The sequence below is a fragment of the Lathyrus oleraceus genome, chromosome 4, assembly GCF_024323335.1.
Source record: "Lathyrus oleraceus cultivar Zhongwan6 chromosome 4, CAAS_Psat_ZW6_1.0, whole genome shotgun sequence".
NCBI lineage: Eukaryota > Viridiplantae > Streptophyta > Magnoliopsida > Fabales > Fabaceae > Lathyrus > Lathyrus oleraceus.
The window spans coordinates 447027503-447040292 of record NC_066582.1 but is presented as its reverse complement, the minus strand read 5'-3'; positions in this window follow the sequence as shown (position 1 = coordinate 447040292).

Genomic DNA, 12790 nt, shown 5'->3' with positions numbered 1-12790 from the left:
AGTACCTATGATGTGTTTATCACTTGGCCTAGGGACAAGTTCCCAAACTTGATTCCTTTTGAATTGGTTTAACTCTTCTTGCATAGCAATTATCCATTGGTCGTCACCTAAGGCTTCATCAACTTTGGAAGGTTCAATTTGTGAGACAAAATCCATATTTAAGCATGCATCTTTGAGATTTAATCTTGTTGCAACGCCTTGACTAATATCACCAATGACTTTATCAATTGGATGATCCCGATGAGTTCTCCATTCCTTAGGTAGATCATTATCATTTGTTTTTTTCTCATCTTGATGTTTTGGTTGATCACCATTATTTCCACTTGAAGTATCTATTAGAGGAACTTCTACAATATCATCATCATCATCACACAAAACAATATCCTCCTTGGAGGGGTTAGATTCATCGAAAGTAACATGCATAGATTCTTCAATTTTTAAAGTTCTTTTATTATATATATTCTAAAAGCTTTACTAGTAAGAGAGTATCCAAGAAATATACATTCGTCGGACTTCTCGTCGAACTTACCTAAATTGCCTTTGTCATTGTTGAGGACAAAGCATTTGCACCAAAAATTGTGAAAGTAAGATATGTTTGATTTCCTTCCTTTGAAGAGTTCATAAGGAGTCTTTTTCAGGATAGGTCTAATGATAATTCTATTACTTATATAGCATGTCGTGCTTACCGCATCCGCCCAAAAATACTTTGGAAGATTTGAGTCGTTTAGCATCGTTCGTGCAAGTTCCATAAGTGACCTATTATTTCTCTCCACCACTCCATTTTGTTGAGGAGTCCTTGGTGCCGAGAAATTATGAAAGATTCCATGTTCTTCGCAAAACTCTTCGAAGGAGGCATTTTGGAATTCTCCACCATGGTCGCTTCTTATGGAGGCAATAGTTAGTGATTTCTCATTTTGGATTTGCTTCGCATATTTCTTGAATGCCTTGAATGTATCATTTTTCTGCACTAAGAAGAAAGTCCAAGTTTATCTAGAGAAATCATCAACAATAACTAAAGCATATACATTACCTTCGAAGCTTCTTGTTCTTGATGGACCAAATAAGTCCATATGCAACAATTGTAGTGGCCTTGTAGTGGACACCATATTCTTTGATGTGAAAGTTGATTTGGTTTGTTTCCCTTTTTGACATGCATCACAAAGTCTATCTTTGAAGAATTTTATCTTAGGAAAACCAATGACAAGATCATGCTTTATAAGTTTATTCAAATGTTCCATATGAATATGTGCGAATCTTTTATGCCACAACCATGACTCATTATTGTTTACCATAAGACATTTTACCCTCAAAGATAAATCATCAAGGGAAATCATAAAAATATTATTAATTCTTGTACCTTTGAGTTTTACCTCATGCGAGACTTCATCTTCAATCAAGAATTCATCTTTGGTGAACTTGATTTTGAAGTCCTTATCGCAAAGTTGGCTAATGCTTAGAAGATTTGCTTTAGTCCTTCAACATAAAGAACATCTTCAATGGATGTGAAATGTGGTACTCCAACTTTGTTTGTGCCAAGAATTCTCCCTTTGTTGTTATCACCATATGTGACATAACCCTTGGCCTTCAATGCTAGATTTGAAAATTTGTTTATGTCTCCCGTCATATGCTTGGAACACCCACTATCAAGATACCAAAGATTTGATGTGGTTTTCAAGCATACCTACAAAACAAAGTTGTGTTTTGTTAGGTACCCAAATTGCTTTGGGTCCTTCATAATTAGTTTCTTTCTTTACCCATACGTAATGCCCACTTGCTACGCTAAAGTTTCTAACATAGCATGCATTAGGTGTATGGCCAATTATTCCACAATAAAAACAATTGGTTCAAAATTGATTCTATATATAGGAACATAAGATTTCTTTTTAGAAAATCTTTTTCTTTTAGGATAGTGATGAACATTTTTTGCCTTGTTCACTTTCTCTTTGGTTGGTTGGTCATTAGCCTTAACAAAGATAGTTTTGCTTGAACTTGGCTTGGAAAATTTTGAATAACCAAGTCCACTTTTGTCATTGGAATATCTTTGTTGGCTAAGGACACCTTGCAACCCAATTTGTCCTTTTTCATACCTTTCAAGAACTCTTTTTAATTGGACAATTTGGAAAGAAAGTGATTCACAATTTTTACATACAAAATTCTATTTTTCATTAATCATCTTTTGTTTTTCATCGTTGACATCTTTTTCAATTGTCACGATTTTTTCTTCTAAAGATAAAATTGTTTTCTTTTGAAATGATATAGTTTTATACAGAATTTTGCATTCTTCAAGAAGTTCATTTATAGCACCTTGTGCATCACTATCGAAAAGAGAAAACTCATTACTAACCTCATCTTCTTCACCGTCGGAATGGTGTGAGGCCATTAATGCTAGATTTGCACATTCGTCGCTTTCTGATTCAGATGAAGAACTTATATCATTATCTTCCCATGCAACATATGCCTTTTTATTCTTGAAATCCTTCTTGCCTTTAAAATCCACCTTTCTTTGAGAGTCTCGGACAATCCGACTTTATATGACCTTGCTTTCCACATTCATAACATGTGATTTCTTGCGTAGATGTGGAAGCCTCCCTTTTCCTGAAATATTTATTTCTTTTTGCATTAAAGGGTTTGTCATTTTTACTAAAAAACTTACCAAGCCTTTTAACAAGGAGCATGCCATTTTCATCTTCCTCCGATACGCCATCATTTCTATCTTCCATTGAATCTACTTTTAAAGCAATTCCTTTGGATTTCTTCTCTTGACTTTCATGCTTTTCGAGTCTTCCAAGTTCATTCATGTTCTTGGAGTTTTCCAAATAATGATGCAGACGTCATAGTGGAAAGACTTTTCTTATCTGAGATGGCTGTTACTTTTGGTTGCCATTCTCTAGTCAAGGATCTTAGCACTTTAAGGTTGAGATCATCATTTGTGAATGTTTTTCCAAGAGCAATTAAATGGTTCGTCAAGTGAACAAATATTTTTTGTAATGCCACAATGGATTCTCCGGGATGCATTCTGAACATTTCATATTCTTGACTCAATGTGTTTAATCTGGATCTTTTAACTTCAGCGGTTCCTTCGTGAGTCTCCACCAAAGTGTCCCAAATTTCTTTTGCCGATTTACATTGAGATATGCGGAAGAACTCATCCATACTTAATGCACTTTGAAGAATATTTATTGCTTTCTTTTCATTAAGTATTTTTTCTTATCGTCTTCATCATATGAACTTTTTGTTGGTGTAAGCCCTAGAGGCCAATACTTTTGGTACTTGTATCGAATTATTTATTAATAATAAAAGGCATTTTCTTTATTAGGGTTGTTTAATAAAGTCCCTAGAATAGCTAGTCTGTTTAATGCATCAAGTGTCACTTGATCATGAGACCACATTAAACATAAGGACACTATTTTTAAAGTATCCATAGTCGAGCTTTATTGTGAAGTGGGATAACATTAAAGCATTAAGACTATTATGTTTGTAGACTGATGATCACATCTCATGGATCATGGATAAAGAGTTATCAAGTCTTAAACATAGGTATGAATATTAAGAGTAATATTTATACCGGATTGACCCGCTATGAGAATACTATATAGAAAGTTATGCAAAGTGTCATAAGTTATTCTCGTGGTGATAATAGTGTATACCACTCTTCGACCTGAAACCACTATGGACCCTAGATGTAGAGTCGAGTGCTTTGTTGCTGATCCAACATTGTCTGTAACTGGATGACCATAAAGACAGTTAATGGGTACTCCACAAAGCATGCTGAGGGGATGAGTGACCTAGATGGAATTTGCCCATCCTGCGTAACAGGATAAATGTCTATGGGCCCAATATTGAACTGGACAAGGATGACAGGGTCTATACCTTGTGTTCAATATAGACATAAGGGCAAAGGGGTAATTATACACATAATTATTATCACAGGAGGTTTTGTCAGATGACATGACTTTTTCGTGTCTTGGGTAGCAGTGATGTGTTGCTAGATACCGCTCACTGTTTATTATGTTAAATGCGTGATTTAATATAATTTCCAACGTCGCGACAACCTACAGGGTCACACACAAAGGACAGATTGATGAGAGATAGAGTAATTAAGGAATACCGTAATGTATGGTGCCCTTAAGTAGATTACGAAATATGGTAAGGTACCAAATACTTAAGTGATTTTGGCATATTATGAGATATGGGTAAAATGCACTTAAGTGGGCTTTTTGGCTTGAAGCCCACACAAGTGGTTCTATAAATAGAACTCTTGTGCAGAAGCATTGTATGGGAATACAACACAACTGAAGAGTTGGAATTTCGTATCTCTCTTTCTCTCAAAGCCTTCATTCATAACAGCTAGCACTGCGATTGAAGGAATCCGTTCGTGTGGACTGAGTAGAGACGTTGTCATCGTTCAACTTTCGTGATCGCCCCGTGGATTTGCATCCAAAGTTTTGATCGTTACAAGAGATCTGCACCAAAGGTTTGAATCGCCACAAGAGGTAACGATTCTATCACTGATCATGCCCATTTGTAAGGATCACTAAATGGAGAAATTTTTAAATTCCGCTGCGCCTTGGATGGCAATTCTCCATCAGTGGTATCAGAGCCACTTACGAAACCATGAACCTGATAACTGTTTTTGTTCTGTAATAATATGATTAAAGGCAGAATGAAACAAAGATTAAATTGAGATCGATCAAGTTATATATATATGATATATATAATCCTGATGCAAAATACATTATATATGATATAGTGTTCTCGTTTCGTTCATTCAAACACTCAATGATTATTTTCCTTTGAGCGATCAATGGTCGTTTGCTTCTTGATCCGACATTAGTATGGTAAAGCAATGACGTGTTGATCAATCATACTGAATTAACAATCGAGATGTGTTTGACAGTCTGAAATTGGTGCATCAGGGTTAGTGACGGCACAAGGGTTGTGTTGTCAGAGAGTTATGCGATTGGGGTTATGACTGCACAAGAGTTGTGCTTTCTAAACACTTTTTGGAACAGTGTTAACCGGTTAACGCATATGGTTAACCGGTTAACGCATTACGAAATATTTTTTTTTGAGTTTTTCAAACAGTGTTAACCGGTTAACGCTTTTAGTTAACCGGTTAACGCAAGACGGAAAACAGTTTTCCAAGAGATTTTCAAACAGCGTTAACCGGTTAACGCATTTGGTTAACCGGTTAACGCAAGGCAGAAAACAATTTTTTGAACAGATTTCAAACAGTGTTAACCGGTTAACGCATTTGGTTAACCAGTTAACGCAAGGCAAAATTCACCCGTTCGGCTAACTCAGTGCTTTAAAAGTATCAAGTGTTGATACGAAAAGCGACATCGATTTTAAATGAATTGTTCATTAAAATGTGGTGATCGGTCGTCGAAATTTAATTTGGTTTTAATTAATTAAAGGAATTAATAATAATAATAATAATAATAATAATAAAGTGTTTATTATTGTCTTGTGGTGATTGGTTATGGCCTTAGTCTTCCTTTATTTTGTTTTGGGTTTTAAAATACGACCTGCGTGTCGTGTCTCTCTCTTAATCTCTCAAATGTAACTTCTTTTCTCATCTCACTCCCTCGTATGTAAAACGAGTTTCTTTTATGTAATGTAATGTTATGAAGAAAGCAAAGAAGTCAATGCCAAAGGAGGACAACCTTGAAGATCTTGCTTGGAGAAGCTTAGATCGTTGTTAGGTTAGCTTAGGTTCTCTCATTGGCTTGGGAGAACAATTGCGCTAGGGGCCATAACTGTTTCATTATGTATGCCTATATGTTGATGCATGTGAATGTATGTTGATGCATGTGAGAGACGGTTTATATGATAAACAAGCCGGTGAGATCAGAAACATTGCAATTCCCTCAAATTAAATATTAAGTTTATGCTTTCCAAGTTTTAACACTCATCAAGACTAGTATCGAATAATGTAGGTTTCGCCTACGCGAGGTGCATGTTCTATATTAGTAAGGTGCGATGGGATAATTGTAATATCCAACTGTTAAAACAATGGGTCAAACTTAACTAAACAAATTATAATAAGATTATATATATGTTTAGAAGCAAGAGTTGGGAATGATCCATATGATGGATTGGAATAAGGAGTTATTCACCCAATTGAAATTTTCGAGAGTTGTATGAGATAAAATTGGAAGGAGTTCCTACCTAAATAACCTAGTTTTGTGTAATCCGCCTACGCGGACTTAGAACGAAGTGAAATATGGATCTCGACCCACTAGAAAATCTTCCAACGGGATTTTCCGAATCAAATGATGAGGGTCATTTGTTTTGAATAAAATAGTGGGAGCATGTTTAATTAAAGGCCTAACTAAATATGTCAATGATACTTATATTTTCATTAATCCTTATGTAGATAACCATGACAACAAACACCTCTAACAACATATTGCGATCAAACCTTGAGAAAGAAAAATTGTCTGGGACAAATTTTCTAGATTGGTACCGAAACATGAGGATTGTCCTCAAACATGATAAAGGGAAAGGCAAGGAAGTTGCCAAACCCAAACCCACTATTGCTGCTTTGAAGCCTAGTGGAAGCATAGAAAAAGAAGGCACCTGCTTCCATTGCAGTAAGACCGCACACTGGAAGAGGAACTGCCCAAAGTACCTGGAAGATAGGAAGAATGGAGTAGAGACTCCAACTTCAGGTATTTTTGTTATTGAAATTAATTTATCTACTTCTGCATCATGGGTATTAGATACTGGATGCGGTTCTCACATTTGTACAAATGTGCATGGACTAAAAAGGAGTAGAGATTTGGCAAAAGGTGAAGTCGACCTACGAGTTGGCAATGGAGCAAAGGTTGCTGCCTTAGCCGTAGGAACTTATGAATTGACTTTACCTAGTGGTTTAATAATTCAGTTAGAGAACTGTTATTATGTACCAGCAATTAGCAGGAATATTATTTCCGTTTCTTGTTTGGACAAGTTCGGTTTTTCATTCATAATAAAGAACAATTGTTGTTCAATTTATTTGAATGATATATTCTATGCTACTGCTCAAATGAACAATGGATTATATGTCCTTGATCTTGAAATTCCAGTTTATAACATTAATACTAAAAGGATGAAACCTAATGAGTTAAATCCAACTTACCTTTGGCATTGTCGACTAGGCCACATAAATGAGAAACGCATTTCCAAACTCCATAAAGATGGACTGTTGGACTCTTTTGATTATGAATCATATGAGACATGCAAATCTTGTTTAATTGGAAAGATGACAAAGTCTCCATTCACAGGAAAAGGTGAAAGAGCTAATGATCTTTTGGCCCTCATACATACTGATGTATGTGGACCATTGAACATACCAGCCAGAGGAGGTTTTCAGTACTTCATCACATTCACTGATGATTTCAGTAGATATGGTTATGTGTATTTAATGAAACACAAATCAGAGTCCTTTGAAAAGTTCAAGGAATTCAAGAATGAAGTAAAAAACCAACTAGGTAAGAATATTAAAACTCTTCGATCAGATCGAGGTGGTGAGTATTTAAGCCTAGAGTTTGATGACCATCTGAAAGAGTGTGGGATCCTATCCCAACTCACTCCTCCTGGAACACCCCAATGGAATGGTGTATCTGAGAGAAGAAATCGAACCCTGTTGGACATGGTCCGATCCATGATGAGTCATGCCGATCTTCCAAACTCCTTTTGGGGACATGCGTTGTTGACATCAGCTTACACACTTAACCGGTGTTCCATCCAAAAAGGTTGAGAAGAAACCATATGAGATATGGAGTGGTGAGAAACCGCATATGTCTTACATGAAGATTTAGGGTTGCGAAGTTTATGTGAAACGACAAATTTCAACTAAGCTTGAGCCCAAATCTGACAAATGCTTATTTGTGGGCTATCCTAAATAAACAAGAGGGTATTACTTCTACGATCCTTCTGAGGGCAAAGTGTTTGTCGCTCGAACTGGAGTTTTCCTAGAAAAGGATTTTATTTCCAAAGGAACCAGTGGGAGGAAAGTAGAGCTTGAAGAAATTCAAGAATCACAAAGCATCGATACACCTATGGAGGAATTAGAGCAGGAAACACAAGTGGTTGTCGAAGAGCAACCTGCTCAAGTAGAACAAGACCAGCGTAGGTCAAGCAGGATACGTCACCTACCTGAGAGATATGGATATCTCATAACATATCAAGGTGATGTATTACTCATGGATCAATATGAGCCTGTGACCTACCAAGAGGCCATAATTGGTCCCGAGTCTGAGAAGTGGCTAGAAGCCATGAAATCTGAAATGGATTCCATGTACACAAACCAAGTTTGGACCTTGGTAGAGCCTCCTGTAGGAGTTAATCCTATAGGAGTTAATCCTATAGGATGCAAGTGGGTCTTCAAAAAGAAGACTGACATGGATGGTAAGGTACATACCTATAAGGCATGACTAGTTGCAAAAGGATATAAACAAATTCATGGTGTTGACTATGATGAAACCTTTTCACCAGTTGCAATGCTTAAATCTGTTCGGATTTTACTTGCTATCACTGCATATCATGATTATGAAATATGGCAGATGGATGTCAAAACTGCTTTCCTTAATGGGAATCTTCTTGAGGATGTGTACATGACACAGCCTAAAGGACTTGACATACCAGAAGAAGCCCAAAAGATATGTAAGCTACAAAGATCAATCTACGGATTGAAGCAAGCTTCCAGAAGCTGGAATCTTCGTTTTGATGAAACGGTAAAACAATATGGATTCATCAAGAACGAAGATGAGCCTTGTGTCTATAAGAAGGTTAGTGGGAGCATGATCGTTTTCCTGGTATTATATGTAGATGACATATTGCTCATTGGAAACGATGTCCCTACCCTGCAACAAGTAAAGACTTGGTTGGGGAAATGCTTTTCTATGAAGGACCTAGGTGAAGCAGCCTATATATTAGGAATCAGAATCTATAGAGATAGATCACGAAAACTGCTTGGCCTAAGTCATAGTACATACATAGACAAAGTGCTGAGACGCTTTAATATGCATGATTCCAAGAAAGGATTCATACCTATGCAACATGGCCAGTGTCTATCAAAAACACAATCCCCTTCAACTAAGGAAGAAAGGGAACGCATGAATAAGATTCCATATGCATCTGCAATAGGATCTATCATGTATGCCATGTTATGTACTCGACCAGATGTCTCGTATGCTTTAAGTGCAACGAGTAGGTACCAATCTGATCCTGGTGATGCCCATTGGGTAGCTGTCAAGAATATCCTTAAGTACTTGAGAAGGACTAAGGACTCATTCTTGATATATGGAGGTCAGGAAGAATTGGCTGTAATTGTTTACACTGATGCTAGCTTCCAGACAGATAAGGATGACTTTAGATCGCAATCTGGTTATGTGTTTTGCTTGAACGGTGGCGCTGTGAGCTGGAAAAGTTCAAAGCAAGATACAATTGTTGATTCTACAACCGAGGCCGAGTATATTGCTGCCTCAAGTGCAGCAAAGGAAGCTGTTTGGATCAGGAAGTTCATTAGTGAACTTGGCATAGTCCCTAGCGTTGTGGATCCCATTGGTCTCTATTGTGATAACAATGGTGCTATCACACAAGCTAAGGAGCCTAGATCTCACCAACGATCCAAACACATAATTAGGCGTTATCATCTCATTCGAGAGATAATAGATAGAGGAGATGTGAAAATATGTAAAGTACCTATACCTGACAATATTGCTGACCCACTGACAAAGCCTCTTGCGCAGCAAAAGCATGATGGCCATACTAGATCAATGGGCATAAGGGGTATGCCTGATTGGCTCTAGTGCTAGTGGGAGATTGTTGGTGTAAGCCCTAGAGCCAATACTTTTGGTACTTGTATCGAATTCTTTATTAATAATAAAAGGCATTTTCTTTATTACGGTTGTTTAATAAAGTCCCTAGAATAGCTAGTCCGTTTAATGCATCAAGTGTGACTTGATCATGAGACCACATTAAACATAAGGACACTATTCTTAAAGTATCCGTAGTCGAGCTTTATTGTGAAGTGGGATAACATTAAAGCATTAAGACTATTATGTTTGTAGACTGATGATCACATATCATGGATCATGGATAAAGAGTTATCAAGTCTTAAACATAGGTATGAATATTAAGAGTAATATTTATACCGGATTGACCCGCTATGAGAATACTATATAGAAAGTTATGCAAAGTGTCATAAGTTATTCTCGTGGTGATAATAGTGTATACCACTCTTCGACCTGAAACCACTATGGACCCTAGATGTAGAGTCGAGTGCTTTGTTGCTGATCCAACATTGTCCGTAACTGGATGACCATAAAGACAGTTGATGGGTACTCCACAAAGCATGCTGAGGGACATGAGTGACCTAGATGGAATTTGCCCATCCTGCGTAACAGGATAAATGTCTATGGGCCCAATATTGAACTGGACAAGGATGACACGGTCTATACCTTGTGTTCAATATAGACATAAGGGCAAAGGGGTAATTATACACATAATTATTATCACAGGAGGTTTTGTCATATCACATGACATTTTCGTGTCTTGGGTAGCAGTGGTGTGTTGCTAGATACCGCTCACTATTTATTATGTTAAATGTGTGATTTAATGTAATTGCCAACGTCGCGAAAACCTACAGGGCCACACACAAAGGACAGATTGATGAGAGATGGAGTAATTAAGGAATACCGTAATGTATGGTGCCCTTAAGTAGAATACGAAATATGGTAAGGTACCAAATACTTAAGTGATTTTGGCATATTATGAGATATGGGCAAAATGCACTTAAGTGGGCTTTTTGGCTTGAAGCCCACACAAGTGGTTCTATAAATAGAACTCTTGTGCATAAGCATTGTATGGGAATATAACACAACTGAAGAGTTGGAATTTCGTATCTCTCTTTCTCTCAAAGCCTTCATTCATAACAGCTAGCACTACGATTGAAGGAATCCGTTTGTGTGCACTGAGTAGAGACGTTGTCATCGTTCAACGTTCGTGATCGCCCCGTGGATTTGTATCCAAGGTTTTGATCGTTACTAGAGATCTACACCAAAGGTTTGAATCGCCACAAGAGGTAACGATTCTATCACTGATCATGCCCATTCGTAAGGATCACTAAATGGAGAAATTTTTAAATTCCGCTGCGCCTTGGATGGAAATTCTCCATCACTTTTAATCTTCGGAGTGTCAACACCATTGACCACACTCATAGGATTATGCGGACCATTTTCAACGGTTTCCCATATACCATCTCCTTGTGCTTCTAAGTGTGCTTTCATGTGGATTTTCCAAAAGTCAAATATTCTCCAGAAAATAGAGGTGGTTTGTTGCTACAACCTCCATCTTTAAAAACCGGGTTTACGCTTGCGGAAGCCATCGTCTGGATCTATGGAGCAAGTTACCAAAACCTGCTCTGATGCCAATTGTTAGTTGAGTAACGCCTAAGGGGGGGGGGTGAATTAGGATCTTTGAACACTTTTTCCGGTTTATGAAAAACTTTGTTCTTTCTTTTCTGGTTATGTGAAGCGATGAACGATAAAGTGCGGAAAGGTAAAGAACACGAAGAAATATCCTGGTTCCCCTCACAAATCGAGAGTACTCTAGTCCCCTTTCAACATGAAAGAGATTTCACTATCTGTTATGACTTGTACACAACAGACGCAATCACCAAGAACAACCTCTTGTGATTCACCAAGTTGATATGAGAACAGTCCTCTCAAACTCAACTCTCTTGCTTCCAACAATCCTGGACATTAAGGTGTTACAAAACACACAATCTTATTTTTCAACAACTCTAAAAAATAAGATATGGATTACAACAATGGATTGAATGTAAAGTTTATAGTATAATGATCACTCAAAGTGATATATCAATTTGCTTGATCTTCTCTTCCAATGAAAATAATTCACAACACAAAGATATTAGATTGCTCAAGAATTTTCTGTTTTGAATGATATGAAAATATGCAGAAAATATCTTGAATGAAGGTTTAAAACAATAAGTGTGAATTATGAAAATTCTAAGAGATTGATTGGAAGAGGTGAAATTTGAATTTGAAAGATCATGTATTTATATGCACATAACACCTCAAATGAAACATGGTAATGTTCTGAAAGAATCATGAACAATTGTCAAAGATGAATTGAAAAGATTCCATGAAATGGTGCATGAAGAGGTGTATGAACAACCACTGATTTTTCAGAAATGCACAGTGGTAAATCGATTTACATAATGGGTAAATCGATTACCCTGTTGCAACGTTTAAAATTTTTCAAAATCTTTAAGTGGTAAATCGATTTCCCTAAGAGGTAAATCAATTTACCTAGTTAAAAAACTTAAAATTTCGCTTCTGGAAAAGTAATGCTCCAGTGGTAAATCGATTTCCCTAAGTGGTAAATTGATTTACCTAAGTGAAAAAATTATTCTTTGCTTTTAAAACATATTTAAGCTTGAGTGGTAAATCGATTTCCCTTATAGGTAAATCAATTTACCTAGTTTGAAAATGAAAAATATGATTCTAAGACATTTTCCATGCACTATGAAAAGTTATGCAAAAGCCATATGAATACTTAAGACTCTAAGACTTTAGTCAAGGTAAGTATTCTCATTATACCTTCTTGAAGTGAAAAGCTTAACTTCTTGAATCAAGATGCTTTATCATTGAATAAAATCTTTTCCTTCTTATTGCTTGGTTTTTTGTCTTCATAAAAACATTCATCATAGAGAAGCTTGACTTCACACGGTGGATGTGCATGTACACGTGGCAGAAGGCGCCAGTAGCAGGATACACAT